Genomic DNA, 17,288 nt, shown 5'->3' on the forward strand with positions numbered 1-17,288 from the left:
TGTCCATTTTTTACTATTGGCGCGAAGTGCCAGAAAGAGACAAAAGGCACGTTGCCACAAAACTGAAGATCTCCAGTTGCGTGTCCCTGTGTGTTCATCGTCGCCGTCCAGTATAAATAGTGAAAGGGAACTTTCAGAAGCGCGGTACAGATACCTTCATCCGCACTAGTTATGCGGATGCGCAGTCGCCGCAAGACTTTCGCCGAGTAAGCTAACAGAGCTCCCAGCGGCCTCATTTGTCGAGCGGTTGGGTGTCAAAATCAAGCGCGTGTGGTTTTATAAAAAGGGCAGATTAAGCTTTAGGCTCCGCCACCCCAAAGGTAGACCTAAATTTACACTAAATCCCTTTATACGAAGTATAAACACGCGAATCCACCACAAGCTAGCGCTGTTGGTCGTTTGTTAAAAGCTCTACGGTTGTTCAACTGCAGTCATTAGAAACAAGCTAACCGCCTGTGCGTAGGTTCCTTATGCTACATTCTGTTGCTCGCTGTTATTAATAATGAAAAGAAGGACTCGTAGCTCATGGGTAAACTCCAACTTTATTATTATTATTATTATTATTATTATTAGTAGTAGTAGTAGTAGTAGTAGTAGTAGTAGTAGTAGTAGTAGTAGTAGTTTTTTGCGATTTCAATACGTCTCGAATCGACTGGCACAGTCCTATATTTCATTACACTCATTACAAAGAGAACAAGCGCAGCCTGTTGTTGGATACCTCTGGCCTTTAATTCACTTCAGAAGCGTAACTTGATCATTAATTGCGGTGTTAACGACTTAAACATCTGCTTGACAAATGCTAAAATGGTAGATGTCTCACATTCTGACTTTTCCCTTGTGCATCTCGGCAAGTTTCAGGCGTCACTGAAGCTAACCGTCTCTGTGCCAGACCTCAAGCAGAGCTCCTCCAGCGTCTTCAACGAATCCCCTCGCTTTGCTTTCAAGCGCGGTGACCACGTTGGTTTACACGATTTTACAACGAAGCTGTTTACCTCTAGTCCCCGTATGCGCCCCCCGTATGCGTTCCTACCGGAAGTAGGAACGTATGCGGGCACACAGACACGTGGACAGGCATGCGTGCGCAGCAGACTATTTGGGGGAGAGGGAGAAAGAGTGTGGTGACTGCGCCTGTGCGCGCGGCCTGCGCTTGTGCAGTTGTAAAGTCACGCGCGTTTGAGGTGCCGACGCGGCTCCAGCAGCGGTTGCGGAGTAAAGGAGTAAAGCCCCGCCATACACGTTTTTGCCGACCAGGTTAAGTACTGCCAACCTACCCTCCCCCTTCACGCTCCTCCCTCGCTCATCTCCTCGGCTTCTGGTGTAAAGCGGAACTGATGTAGTAACAGCTTCTGTGTTTAACTGGAAGCGACGTCACCAATGCATAGAGGTGCGAGTGTGCAACAAGCGAAAATTCAGGAACCGGAAATCTCGGAAGCGGAACAACCGAAAATAGAAACTCCGGAAGCGGAAACTGCGGAAGTGGAACTGGTATGAGCGACGAATCAGGCAATAACGGAGCACATCAGAGGTTGGCGCTACTTAGCAGAAACGGAGGTAGTGCGTGGATGGAGGGGTTTTACATGGGAGGTGCGGGGACTGCGGCGGCGCTTGTGCAGCGTAGTGCGGTGCCGTTTGAAAAAAATGTATGATTTCATAACGCATGCATGCAGCCCATGTATGCAGCCTCAGTAGGTTCGCGGATAACCCGTCCCCATATGAATGCTGCGGCCCAACGATTTTTTTTTCTCCCCTATCGAATGCTCACTCGTTAACAGAGCTGATGTTTAGGACAAGGAAAATCAGTTCACGCAGCTGCCGGCTGTCTTGCAGCCCATTTCTCATCTTTATACAAAGCTTCAGGTATTAAAGTCGCAATCAGCAGCACACGTCGAGTTCTGCATCAAGTGCTTTATCAGATGTAAAGCTTATCAACGAATGTTTAAGCACTTCAAGCCATTCCTATCCTGCGGCCCAGATTAGATACCTTCCGCCGTTCTGAAAGCTTTCGACATTATATGTGTCCCAGTATTGGCATTTATGTTTACTAACTGTTCGAATACTTCCACTTTCCCTCACATGTTGAAAACTGCTCGTCTTCTTTCCGTCTTTATTTGGGAAGCTTTAGCTCGTGGCCTACTCCCATTTTTCTCAATAGGTATTCAGGTCTTTCGGATTTAGCTATTTAAATACATGTGAAAAGGAGAAATAATTTTCTCGAACTACCGCCGGACCGATTAGAATAACTTCCTTTTCTGTTCAACTTGAATGATAAATTTAAATTCTAATAACTTCAAGTGAATTCTGATTTAAAATTTCCCGAAACTGGTAAGTTTGGAAAACAGAAACACGATGGTTACAAATCCGTAACTCTGGCGGAAACAGATATGACAGTTCTGCATACTGCATCTGTTAGGTCATCTCAAGTGGAAAAAAAAATGTAATTTTTGAATTTACAGCTTGCGTTAAATTGTTTCAATGCTTACGCTGGTTCTGCATCAGTCACACTCACAAATAAGTGGAGTACTCAAAAGTGATTTATAATACACCAGTTTTGTCCTACTTTACATGTATTACGATGTCGAGTTTACAGAACTGTGATATCATTTTTTATTGCTGAGTTACAAAGTGTTAAAACTAGACAATGAATTTTTTTTTATTTTTACAACTCTCAATGATTTCTCTAAAAATATTTATGGCTTAAATAAGAACTGTCCTGCCTACGATTACCAGATTTTATATTTTTCTTTTGAATACAATAAACATCATCAATTTTTTCGTAGTGGTTAGTGTGAAAAATGGCTTCTCGGCTCCCATGCATTTAGATAGCAGCTGTCGAGTTACACGCTCCCCTTAAGTTTGGCTGTAAAGCCGATGTATGGAATTATTACTTGACTTTTCTTCTCAGTGCCAGATCTAAGATTTTTTAGCTTGAACTTTACATCATTAATGCACTGTAGTCGGAAGATCTCCTTGATTCCGAATCAGCATAGATTTATGCCTAGTCTCCCAACTATGACCACTCTGCGCCGGTACTGGTCAGCCGCTCACTGCTTCTAGTTAGGCTTAACCACTTCCACGTGGACTATTACGTCCTTAATCTCATGTACATCTATCTTCTTGATAGATCATGTTATGCCAACGCCAATGGCCGGAACGTGTTCATTGAACAAGGAAACTAGCGTCGTCCCTAAAGAGCCAGAATTAGGGCCACTCTAGTCCTTAATTTTGGTTCATTCTTTTGCCTACTCGGAATTCACCTTTCCTTCTATATGCCGATGACGTTAAGGATGTTAAGGAAAATTCCCACTGTTGATGACTGTCATGTCCTGCAGCTCGACCTGTTTTTCTTTTCTCAATTGTGCGAAGATAATGACCTCCCCTTGAATTCTGCTAAAACCAAAGCTATGACTTTCCCTTGCAGAAGAGCAAGTATTCCGTTTTCTTATTCTGCTGAATCTGTAGGGTGCTTAAGGTCTGAGATCAATGACCTTGGCGTACTGTTTGATTCAACCTTACACTGTTCTGCTAACATTAAACGCGTCGCAATGCTGCGTCCGCTATCCCTTGGTTTTGTTCCCAGACTATCATGAGAATTCATTTCTAGAACGCCTTTCCTTAAGTTTTGTACAACAATTTCTCTTCGGCAGCTTGAGTACGTGTTCGCGGTCTGGAATGCCGTTTACAAATACAACAATGACTTCATATAATAGGTCATTAAAACCTTTCTCAACATATATAATTATTTCTTTTCTAACACCAGTACCCTACCTTGTTTTAGCACTGTTGGACTATTGCCGCTGCCCTTACTTCACTGCCGACGTAATGACGCTGACCTTCTGTTTCTTTTAGAACTCATCCACGGTATCCTCACCTGCCTCGAACTCCTCAGTTGTATCATGTATCGTATTCCGCAGAAGATGGCCAAAGTATACAGGGTGTTTCAGCGAACAATTTCAAAAATCTTTAAAAGTTGCCTGTGGGAGATATCACAATTCTAGTTCATGAGCCGGTCTACTCGAAGCGGCGCACAATACTTGCACAAAAAATTGAGATGCAAAATCAACTAATTAATAAAAAATTCACTAATTAAGTTGTTAACTAATTACATTATGGCCCTTATTGCAATTTAAAAATTCTAGCCGCGGAGTTCCTAAGGTGGATTCACTTGGAACAAATTTTCGAGATGACACCAGTTTCGAGATACAAATTCCCCAACTTTGCAGATAAATGCATTGGCGTTCCAGTTAGTTTGTTAACGAATCGTCGTTTCATGCATTTCAAACGCCAATGCATTTCTTCGCAAAGTTGGGGAATTTGTATCTCGAAATTGGTGTCGTCCTGTGAATTCGTTCCAAGTGGATCCGCCATTCCGAAGTCCACTGCTAGAATTTGTAAATTGCGATATGAGGCATAAGACAATTAGCCAGAAGGTTAATTAGTGAATTCTTGTTAATTTGTCAATTTCGCATTTTAATTTCTTTTGTGAAAGTGCCGTCCGCCGCTTCGAGTAGACCGGCTCATAAACAAAAATTGAGCTATCTGCCACAAGCAACCTTTCAAAATTTTCAAAAGTGTTTGCTGAAACACGCTGGATAGGCTTTTCCATGTTCCTTCCCGCCATGACCAACACTCAGCTGTCGACAGATTATAAAGTCTTTATAATACTTACTTTTATCTCGATATTTCTTATAAGTTGCTGCTGTCATTGTTTTGATCCAAGTTTTGCATTGATGCATCATAGTAACTTTCCCACATTGTGCAACTATTTTTCTCCTCCTTTCTGTTGTGAACTTTGGTTGAGTGTAAACTGTCCTTTTTCGTAATTCTCATTTCATGTTTAATGTGTACGTTTTCTCGTTTTATGGCCAATTGTTCTCTCTTTTTATGTTTTCCCAGTTTTTTTTTTCTAAATCTCTTGTAATTATCTTAAAACCCTTTTGTTACTCTATCCCTGCATCCCGCCAGCGCTGAGACCTTAGAGAGAGAGAGAGAGAAAGGCAAAGGAAAGACAGGGAGGTTAACCAGAAATTATCTCCGGTTGGCTATCCTGTACTGGGGGAGGGGCGAAGGGATGCGATAGGTGAGAGAGAGGCCATAAGTCTGCCGGCAAGTGCAAGCTCCTATTATGTTTTCCCTATAATTTTCGTCGTTACAGGCCCGGCTCGATGCTTCAATTGTTCGCCGCTCAGCAGTCGCGCTCCGGCGCCTTTGAGAGAGCCGGCCATATTCTCGGAAAACAGGCCCGAAGGCGACACTTCCCTCGGCATCTTGCGAGTAGCGCGCATTCGCGCATCTAATGAGCCAGCATACATTCTTCGAAGAAATCATTACCAGAAATCCCGCCGATCCACCGATCGACATTCGCTACGCTCCGAGGCACGCGAAATCAACATTGTAAAATGTCGCGTGAAGATTTTGGCGCCACAGCGCGCGACCACGACCCGGTGCAGCAGATCGTCTCTAGGCGCTAAAAGCCGATCCGCGGGGAGGCCCACGCTTTAATATCCTATTCACGTTGCATTCATAAATCACGCCCGCATCGTTTAGTCGCCACGTTTCGTTGAGGATCTCAAATGCCGCTTGGCTATATCACACTTCGCTTCGATATGAATGAAGACTCTGATGCATGCGGGCATAGATCACGTATTAATCGACGCGGTATACGTAGGCAGTACGTGCTTAGCTCACTTCCACGGCTGCTCGTCATTGTTTGGTTTCTGCCTTACGCCGTGGCACCCACGAACAAATAGTTCTAGGAATCAGACTGCTGCTTCACCACCTCACGTCAATAGTCATTCCCATTTTTATTACACGTAGATTTTATGGAATTTCCATCAACTCTTTTAGGCCCCTTTGCAGCCACGGCACATTAAGATCACAGAACCCATCCGTCCACTGCGAACTCATTAACACTAGCATGGCGCTCTTTGGCCAAACATGGCCCTTGCGCCATTAATTATTCATTCGTTCATTCATGCTTCACCACCTCGTCGAGCAAGACCATGACATCACGTTACAGTGGATTCCAAGCCACTGTGGCATAACGGACAATGAACATACCGATGCCGCAGCACGATCTGTACATGACGAAAACTTGCAAGACTCCATACCATTCTCACGAACCCATTCTCTTGCAAATGAAGCCATAAGATCTTCATGGAACACGCCAAGCTTGAAGCACACAAGTCTGCACCGACTGGACCCATACCTTTGACTTCAACCCCCATCTCGAATCGACAGAATGGTACTTTGTTAAAAAAATTTTTAAGTTATGGGGTTTTACGTGCCAAAACCACTTTATGATTATGAGGCACGCCGTAGTGGAGGACTCCGGAAATTTCGACCACCTGGGGTTCTTTACCGTGCGCATAAATATAAGTACACGGGTGTTTTCATATTTCCCCCATCTAAATGCGGCCGCCGTGGCCGGGATTCGATCCCGCGACCTAGTGCTCAGCAGCCTAACACCATAGCCGCTCAGCAACAACGCTGGGTAGTACTTTGTCGACTGTGGCTTGGTGTCGCTTTCACAAGCTCTTTTGCCTTCCGAGTCGGTATGGACGAGAGCGTGGCTTGCAGAGAGCGCGGCTTGCAGTAACTACGGAGGCGAGGAGACTATAGAACACGCACTTTACCACTGTCTTAGATACAGCGCGCACCGGCTGCCGCTAGCGGCCGTGTTGGCAAGCCTTGACGACAGGTCACTTTCAGAACAGAAAGTCTTGGAATGCCGTCATGAACTGTCATCGCACCGAAAGTCTGTCAAAGCTTTGTTGACCTACCAGGGATGCTATAACGTAAAACTATATATTCCAAACTTTTCTATTCCAATTCTGCAATCAGCCCTCCTCGATAGGTCAAAAACTTGTTTGGACCACCCCCACTTCACCTGTCTGTCACGCGACGTCATGAAAACCACGATAGCTCCCCATCTGATATGACGTGTACACACTGATTATGCATGATTTGAGCGAACAAAATAAAAAAATAGTTATTTCTGATTCGACGCCTTTTGCCATTAGCCCTCGGCTATTGGTCAAAAGTTTTCGGGCTGCACCCACTTCACCTGCCTGCCATGCGACGTCACAAAACCGCAAAAACTCACCGCGTCAAAGTGACGTGTACCGTTAAAGATGTATTAGTATGCCGAACAAAACCGAATTTTCTTCTGAATAGCCACAGGCTGCTCCGTTCCGAAAGCAATAGAAGATGGCTGCCACCGATCGCTCAGGCACTGGCTTCTCACAACTGGGAGCATGGGTTTATTTGCGTAAATTAAAGCTTTTTATGTGGCCGTGTAACGTTTTCGAGCATTTTCGGCACGTTTACTACCTCGTTATGACAGCTCTTGTTGGCTGAGGATCCGTTTTAACGTCATTCTTAAGCTTCCTTTGCATGCCACCACGATTTTTGGCCAGCCACCGTAAGCTAAGTACGGGAAAGCGTACCAATCGCAGACGCCAGCACCACCCTCTTCATCCGGTTATCGATTTTCAGAGCAGTCGCTCGGCCCCATCCAATCCCTCTCCACTTGAGCGTGCTGCTCGCCTCTTTTCAGCCAATCAGATAAGACAAGCCGCTCGCTGTAGGCAATGTTATTCGTTTTCCAAGCAAACCAAAGTGACCGCCTATGAACGAGGAGAGCGTTTGATTGGTCTGTTCAGACAGCCCTGCAGGTGACCACCCGATGCTTGCGTCGGCGGTTACTCAAATTTGACGTAAGGCGAGAGAGAGAGAGAGGAAAGGGGAAAGGCAGGAAGGTTAACCAGAGGGGAAGATTCGGTTTGCTTCCCTACGCTGGGGAAGATTGGAATAAAACATATTGGAATAGTTTTACGTTATGGGGCCCCTATTTACGTGGCAATGGCCTATTAGAAAGACTATATGATCCCGTCGCATTTTTTTTTCACGTCTTTCTTTTTTTTTTCTCGCTCTTCATTGCGTCTTTACTTCCCCTTCCCCTAGTGCAGGGTAGCAAACTGGAGGCTTTAACTCTGGTTAATCTCCCTGCCTTTCTCTTATTTGCGTCTTTCTCTCTCTCTTTATCTCACGACAGCCACAGGTGAGATCTTTGTGACTTGTCGCATGAAGTAAACAGCGCATTAACCGAAGAACTATAACAGAACTGTATTGGTCACCAGCCTCTTGCTAATTCGGTTCACATCGTTAGTACAATTCTGCTTGTCAAAAATGTTATAGATGGTTTTCCTTTCTTTTACTTTTGGTACCATCTGCGTCGAGAATGTGCGAGTGATCATTCTGACTACTTGCACTTGAGTGTCTCATTTATGTGCACATTCTGTTCGGGAACTCTCTTAATGGGAAGCAGTCAGGAGCGTAGCCAGGTTTCCTTCTTATTTCGTCGAGGGGTGGGTGGGGGGGGTAAGGTCCCATATTTCTCTGTTAATTTTTCGCATGTTTGGTGCATAATAATAAACCTGTCACCTTGAGCAGGCCCTTGGTCTGCCCGAAGGCATGTACCACCCTGAACTTTTCTGGGGCGAGTGTTCGAAGGATATGCGCCTTTGTTCATAGGCAAAGTGACAGACGTAAAACGAAGTAGGGCGTCGGATAGTAAAGTTTGGGGGGGGGGCATAGGCGTAGGACAAAGCCTAATCAGTACCCCTCCCCCCACCACCACCACCGGCTACGCCACTGGAACATGCAGCCCAAGCCATGAGCGGAATGGTCGTCGTTATGACATATTTATCAGTGGTTCGCCATGCGGATCACTGCTTTACGTCCACAGGCATGAAGTGAAATGAAAAAAAAAAAGTCATAAACAGTATGGCAAAAGAACTATGGGTTTTACGTGCCAAAATCGCGATCTGATTATGACGCACGCCGTAGATGGGGAAGTCCGGAAGTTTTGACTAACAGGGGCTCTTTGATGCGCACCCAAATCTAAATACACGGGTATTTTTGCATTTCGCTCCCATCGAACTGCAGCTGCCATGGCCGGGATTCGTTCCCGCGACCTCCTGCTTAGCAGCCCAACGCCATATAGCCGCTAACCAACCACGGCGGGTAAACAGTACGGCAGCGCTCCAGATTTTTCGCGCAATGTTGTATGGTGTGAGAATGAACGGCCGACTGCTCAGCCTCGCTGACAAATAAACAATAAAAAAGGCCTTGTGAAGGAGAACAAGTTTGCCTTAAATGTTACTTTTTACCCACATTAATACACGCATAACGGAATGTGTAGTGGCATCGCGTTAATAGATTGTGCAGAAGCTAAAGAGATTGAAATGCGAGCAAATTGTTAGCTAATAAATTTAGCTACTGTGGACAATACTTTTACACAGAGATACCCCTACCAAGGTGTATAGTCGAGCAGTGCCCTGTACAGCTGTAAAACGCTCACCGTATACGTTCGATTGCGTAGAATACCCTAAATAATGCCTATATTTATGAAGAAAAGCAATTGCAGTCGCGTATTTATGCTTCAGTTACAAAAGTTGGGTTAATGGAAAAGTCTGACTGCACGCTGAAATGGAAAAGTATATGTTGTCGTGTAAGCTACTTTTCCAGATTCTTTGACAGCTCGCTGCCGAAGGAATTCGCGTCTTCTTAAAAAAATCAGTGTCGCTATTTCAAAACTAGTCTGTCTAAAGCTCACGTCAAATTTGCCACAGTAACGGTTCTGCCTTTACATCAGATAACGATCAGTGCGTCGTTGTTAGCCGCTATATTTTCTAGGTGTTAGCTGTATAGCAGTATAATGAAAACGAGATTTTTCTTTGGAACTTGCGCGGGATTTCCTGCTCATTCGTTTTTCATTCGTCTAGTAACCGCAAAAAAAAAGCATATACGTTTATAATACGTTGCTTATAGATGTCCATCCGTATTAACCCTACATTATGTGCCGCAGTAGAGCTGTATTCGCTTTGGAATTACTTGATGAAATAAGAAGTTGTACTAAGAAAGCGTCACTGCCACAAATGTATGCCTTGAAGTGCATAATTTCTTTTGACTTTCTTTGGCTTCCTCCCGGCCCTTGACGTTTGTTCTCGGTCGGCTTCTCACCCAGTAAACGGCGCCTATCCCGGAAAGAGGGTAATCCGCGGTCACGTGGGTCACGTGGGTTGCGTGGTGGCGGTCTCCGCCTCATGGTGCCTTGCCAGGCCAGCACGTATTCGCTACGCTGCAAAATGCGATGCAGAGCACGAACTTCTTACGAGCACGTTACCGTGAAGCCAAATGGCACAAACCGTCAACGAAGGCAGAAGAACGTGCCCAGATTTTGCGGTCACATAAAAATAAAATAACTTTGTGTGCGTCATCTCTCTGCATAGCGCTTCATTGAAACGTTTCATGTAAGCTTCATTTATTGTTGATTTCAAGAACTGCGATGAATCTGCTGCAAATTTGTTGTTATTGAGATCAAAAGAAAAAGAAAAGCTGTCACCAGTAAACGGTGACAGCTTTCACCAAAAGCTGTCACCGTTTACTGGTGACAGCTGCACTTTTTCACTCAGCTGTTAATATAACAATAAAGAAAGTTATGTCAGCTAATGTCACTGCAAATATTATTTTCGATAACGTGGCAAACATGCTGTGATTTACTTCCGTCCGTAATTTTCTAGCCTTTTCTGCATTCGCGACATCTGCAACTGTTTTTGCATCTGCAATGTCTGCAGCATTGCTGTGTACGTGTGTTGTTATCGTTGCTAGACTAAACCGTTCTTTTCTTCGCCACCTTTAATACACACACTGTGTCGCCCCTTGTAAATATGCAAGCATGCAGCGAAGCAGTTCCGCGGTCGAGTGACGCACAGGATACCTACTGACACTGCTTTTGTGGGTCGACGGATATACTTCCATCAGCGCCATCACACTAATGTAGCGCTGTACGCGCCTGCCTTGCCATGTCATTCATCAGCATCGCGCCGGCGCGGAATCGTCGATAATTACGATCTTGTCCTGTTACTATACGGTCTCTCTCTCTCTCTTCTCTCTCTCTCTCACACACACACACACACACACACACACACACACACACACGCACACACACACGCACACATGCGTGCACAAGTCACTGCAAGGCAGCATGCACTGGGAATGGCCTTTTGTCCTTGTCTGGCCGTGTATTCTCAGACCAGGCTGTTGGTGGCGAGAGCCACACCAATCCTTTGGAGCACACACATCTGCTTGAGCGTGTACATCTAGCGCTGTCGTTGGCAGGATGACGAGGTAGCCATCAAACCAAGAAAAAAATGCACAGCAGGTTTCGTTAATGCTTTAGGTTCCTTCTGAGCTTTCATTTTAAACAAGAACTGTAGCTTTTGTGTGTGCGTGCGTATGGCTGAAAACTTTACTTCAATACATCACCCAGTCTATCTGATTTCTGATGGCCGGCTGCATAAGACAATAATAGGGCCAGCATCACTATTGGTTGGCACCTGCTCTTACGAAGAGTTGTAGCGTAAAAACATAATCTGAGCACAGGTCGTGTTGCCCACAATGTTCAGCCCAAATGAGCTAAAGCGAAATTATTAATTTACTGTATACAGCCTTGAGCCGCATACACAAATAGGTTACACACATGGGGAATTTCAGACAGCTGCATGCAGAAAGTTGCAGTAGATGTGTGCCCAGTAAGCATGCATCATTTGTCGCAGTAGCCTCATAGATGTTTGCATTACGTAGGGCAGACTAATCCTTGTCTTGGGTTCTCAACGCATCGGAAAGATTGTTGCTGTTGTGGTTAATGACACAATACGTCGATTGAATAGGCACGTTTTTCTACGGATGAGACTGATCCATGAAAGTCTAAGCGGTGCTCCAATTGTAAAACGACACCTTAACCGAAGATTTGCCTTATGCCTCTAAACACACTGAGCAACAGCCTTAGTCATGGACACAAGTGAGTGCAGAGGGACCCTATCGGGAGAGCCATAGAAAGAACGGGATATTTAGAGATCCCTCGGAATGCCGAAAATAGTTGGGCGCAAGTGGTGACGTCATGCCACGTTACCACATCGCCGCTCACTCTGTTCTGCCACCACCACCTCGATAACACAAGGCCTGTGCGCTCCGATTTATGACGTCATGCTACCGAGATTCATGCTAACGTCGTGCTACCTGATTATGATATTAACGCACTCGAACCCACGACCTATGGTGGGATTCGAACCCACGATCTGTGGTGTTAATTAAGGCAAAGTTAATTAAGATATAGTTAAGTAAGGCACTCGAACCCACCACATTTGGTGGAAGTCGAACGCAGATGGACATACGGGCGAACAGGCATTATCTGGAAGCTTGAGTCCAATTGACATCCTTAAGGTTGAGATTCGAACTCACATCCTTCGGTGCTAATTAAGAAGAAATTAATTAAGACACGGTTAATTAGGCTAGAGTTTATTAAGGAACTCAAACCCATGACCTTTATGTTAATTTGGGTGAAGTTAATTAAGCAACATTTAATTAAGGTATAGTTAATTAAGGCACTCGAACCAACTACTTTTGGTGGAAGAAAACAAGTAATAGGAAATAACAACGCACTAGAACGAAAATGCTTCATACTAGACTGAATGAATTTGCTTTCATACTCTTTAGCGTATGCTGAAGTGACTGTTAATTTTGATGTGAAAACATCAAATCGTCCATTGAGTGAAAAAGCCGGTGTCTGTAGAAGCGAAACGGAACATAAATCCCATTGGCTGCGACGTCACTTCACGAGGGCACCTAGACGGAGCAGAATGGGGTAACCGGAACAGCTGCTGTTCCACGACAGCGCGCCAGGTGTTGCGTGAGGGGAGAGGGCTTCGCCGCGACGCCACTTCACCAGCGCGCATCGACGGAGCATATACGGCGACTCGACGCCGCAGGGCGAGAGGTGTTGTATTCGGCGAGACAGTCACCTAGCGTGCGGGTGCCGCCATCTCGCTCTCGGAAGCCGGCGTGTGGTCCGTACATCTCTCTTTCACGCCCACTGGGCTTAGTTGCTGCGCGCGCCGGCCGGCCTTGGTGGCCGCGGCAGCTTCCTCAGTCTCTCGTCTAGCAGGACGTTTGGGCATTAGCATCCTTGATATATCAGCAATATATTACAAATAATTTTGGTCCAAAGCCAAAATGCTAACGTAGAAACTAAAAAAAATTGCACCAATTTCATCGCAGAACTCAGTAACATACCCCGCAGCAAAACTACAAAACATTACTCGCAGCGAAAACCTCGATGGACCGCTCAGTGGCGTTCAATTGGACATTAATGATTTCGCATTCACCACTCATCAGGAGTTCTTAGGTGTCCTGGGGCCTTTTATCTGCTCATTCATGCTCCTTTCTTTGCCCTGTCTTGGGAAGTCTTTCCTTGCGGTCCTTCCTTCTTCAGTCCTGTAAAGCGTGCTTTGCCGCAAGTAGAGTAATTAGGCCGCTAAGCTTGCTTTACGAGCAATGAACAAAATTATCAGTTTACACATAGAAACCGCTGGTCCACGCGGAAAGTTAAAGTTTCTGTTCCCCCTTACTTTGAGCGCCGTCTCGCGTTTAGGAGAGAAAGAGAGCACCGAGGGAAAGGGTACGGGAGTCACGCATACGAGCGTCAGTTTTGCCTGCCTTACCCTGGGGGCAAATAAAAAGCGAACTGAAAAAGGAAAAGGGGTAGATAGTGAGCACTCCGTGGACACAGGAGGACGCACCCATGCATTATATACAGATGGTTCCTCAGGCCTGGTACACTTAGAAAAGTGCGGTACTTTACGAATTGTGTGTTTTTTTCGCGCCAGCTACGGAGATGGCCGCGGTACTTCTTTAAAAGCACCTTTTTTTAAACCCCAGAAGATGTTCTGGGGGCCCAGAGTGTACATTTATACAAATGAAAGACTAAACCTAGAACCCGGCCGGAACTTCATAGGCCAAGCTTCCTGTGCGGACATCACCGTATTTGCACCACGGAGTAGAATTTTGCACATTGTTTGGACTATGTGCAAGCGTACACGTGTTTTCAAACTGTTCGCTGTCTTGGCTCTACATAGAAATAAAAATTTTCCGAGCCCAGTAAATGCAGTTGTGGCCACTGGTCCACCTTTGCCGTGCCATACCTCCTTGTTTTTCCTCTGACGTGGACGTTTTTTGTCAATGCTGGAACACTGGACGGCATTGAGCTCTCTGAGAAGGCGATGTGCACTTGGTTTAGAGCAAGCTTAGAATCAGCTATTGACACACGTTCCACCAGAACGACGGCACTCTTAACTAGGACTTTCTTAAGCTTGTGTGAACGTTGACCGACATACTGCGCACGCGCAAGCTCACCTGCGTGGTATCTATGTTGAAGGATAAAAAAACCTCAGATGAGGTATACGTCTTTCGTCCTGCTTCTTTGACCTCGTATGTTCCCAAGGTAATGGAGGATACGGCCGGTATGAGAATAAACTGGTGCGTTGAGCCCAATGATAACTTAACTGTTAGGCTAACGTGCTTTCGTTTTCCGCTGCGAACAGCACGGAATTGTAAATTTGCTAAGCCTTGTGAAACGTCTTATCAATGAGGGTATCAACAAATGTTTTAGCGATGAAGTTGAAGTGGCAGCCTAGTACTTACAGCGCGTATAGCCACTCGTACGCTCCAGTTCACGCATTAGTTCACCCACGTAATCTTTTACAGCGACGTTGTTAAGGGCTACTTTCCCCGCTATTGCGTTCGCGTGTAGAAAAATATCCCCAAGATAGTGCAATGCTGGGGTCCCGCGGCGGAGGTGCAGTTCGCCATTAAGGGGCCCACATACACACCTTCGCCGGTCATCCTTCTTCACAGAGTGGAATGGCACTGAGTTTTTGTTGGTGTTGTTGTTGTTGTTATTCGCGAATATTGATGATTTACATAGAACCTGAGTGTGATTACACATGCGTCTGGCCGGGATAGTTAGGCTGCAGAAACAATTACGACGGTATGCAGAAGGTGCGATCTAGGCAGATAGAATTCATTTCCTCGGGTGTGGCGCCTCTGTTATTAAATATTCGCAAAATATGAGGTGTAAGTACCCCTTTATAGGTAGGACATGGCCGTTAGATGCAATGGTTATTCGCCTATAGTAGAGTTACTGCATATTCTGCCTAAGGCCTCCATAAAGGAAGCCATATACAGTAACTCTATTGCATAGTCACTGTATACTATATTCGCCGTGTATACAGGGTGATTCACGCATCTAGAACCAAACTTTTTGATTGCAGTGGTACACGTTAGACAAACGAGACAAAAAGTACGCTATTCGTAGCCATCTTGAGTCACTCCGAGAAATTTTTGAAGTGCGATTAATTTGCTAATTATTTAAGTTCAGCTATAGAAAATTGTAAATGTTCTTCTTAAGGCATAGGTTGCATTTGAAGAGATGTTGAGTGTGTTCAGAGAGCTCAAGTGAAGTGCTTTTCCGTGATGTTACCTTCTCTGTGGTTCGTTTTACTGGGCTCTAAACTAAGCCCACCGAGTGTGGAAAAAAGGACCTAAGTGCGCGTCTGGATGGCAGCGCTCTCCGCCGTGTTTCGAAATAACGAAGCACGCATGGAAATCGCAAAAGAAACAGAGCGAGCGGCCACATCTTCAAGCTTACATCAGCGCCTTCGTTTTGAACATCGAAATTCGTCACGGTCCCAAACGATAAGTGTTAGGTTAGCTCTGAACACGAGTGCAAAAGCACTTGCCGGCTTTTTTTCTGCGACTGGCATGCGGGCTTCGTTCTTTCGGAACACGATTGAGAGCACTGCCATCCAAATGCACAAAAGGGCAATTAGTTAATTTTTTATTCTTTGTGGTCTTCTTTTGGAGCCCAGGAAAAAGGACCAACTAAACGATAACGTCAAGGAAACAATTTCGTTCAGTGTTTCAGAGCACACGTTTGAATTTTGCAAGTACACCTCTGGTCTACAACGAACATTTAAAATTTTTGCGTATTTAACCTTAAATAATTACCGAACTAAACGCCCCTAATAAATTTGTCTGTGTAATTCGAGGTGAGTGCGAATAATATACTGTTGGTCTTGTTTGTCTGATGTGTACCACTATATTTCTAAAGTTCGGTTCTAGTTACCCGAAACACCCTGCAGATTCTCAAGATTCTCAGGCCGCTGAGGCCTTGTGGATTTTCTTTGAGAGGTGGGAGCACACGCCCCCATTTCAGCGTTAGATCCCAAATTTCTAAGCAGTCGCATGTGTTTCTATTGTTATTATTGTTTCATAAATCTATAGTTTATTTGACGCACCGAATAGTTCGGCTTGCGTTAGAAATTATCTGCAACAGAAACTCTTATAAAAACTGCCATATAAATATGCCAGTTTCCCAAGTTTTTGCACATTTCACTAGAAGGCCTAAATTAATCCGAAATCCACTTCTACGGGGTCTGTCTTGTCTCGCGACTTGTTTCGGCACGTTAAACCCCGTAATTTTGTTTAACTTTGGCCACGTTAATGGTCATCTTTTCTTTTTCTTTTTTTCCTTTTACATGCGCGCGCACTGCGAGACGAAGAAGGGTTCTAATATGCAAACAAGGTATGTTCCCATCCTCTCTCATTTTCTAGGACTTATGCCGTCGAATGCTCATCACGACAGAAATTTGTCTATGAATCCCTGAGTCCCTCGTTTCGATGCTGAATACTTCTCGGCGTCGCCTTATGGCCGTATTCTGTTGCAGCGGCCAATAAATATTTATAAGGGAGGCTCAAACGTCAAATCACAGATATTCTGAAAGTCGTCTCTCAAGCTTCAACTTATCTCCACTTGAAGCGCTTCATTTCAGGCCAGTTATGAAAATGACTTCACTGAGGGACGCTTCGTTCCTTCGAGCTGGGTGAAATTATATTTTTTCATCTTCCTGGTGCCAATTGTCCCGTCAGAATGGTTCCCCGACTTCGCCTTCTACGTGTTTGCCTCGCTCATATAAGCACAGATCTAGAAACTCGAGTGCGCTGCTAATACAATTTCGTTCTCCTGATTGCGTTGGAAAGAGAAAAGAGAGAGAGAGAGAGATTAGTTTCATTTACAGCCAGTTGAGAAGCGTGTCTTATAATACCAAGAGCGCGCTCTATTACGTACCTTACTTTAAAACGAGCATAAATTTCAAAGATACACAAAAAATCTTCAGTGGAAATTTGAAATGCAAGCGTGACTAATTCAGGAAGTGCCACGCTTCAGATACGACTAATCTTTTTTGTTTTCTTCAACATTTTTAAATTCTAGTTAACGTTATTCCCATTCTGAAGTGCTCCCGCAAAATGTTACGCTGCACAAGGCATACAACAAAACTATAATAACGCGTAACAACAACTACCATACAGCATTAGAGGACGAAAAACCA

Source organism: Dermacentor variabilis, chromosome 1 (assembly GCF_050947875.1).
Source record: "Dermacentor variabilis isolate Ectoservices chromosome 1, ASM5094787v1, whole genome shotgun sequence".
Lineage (NCBI taxonomy): Eukaryota > Metazoa > Arthropoda > Arachnida > Ixodida > Ixodidae > Dermacentor > Dermacentor variabilis.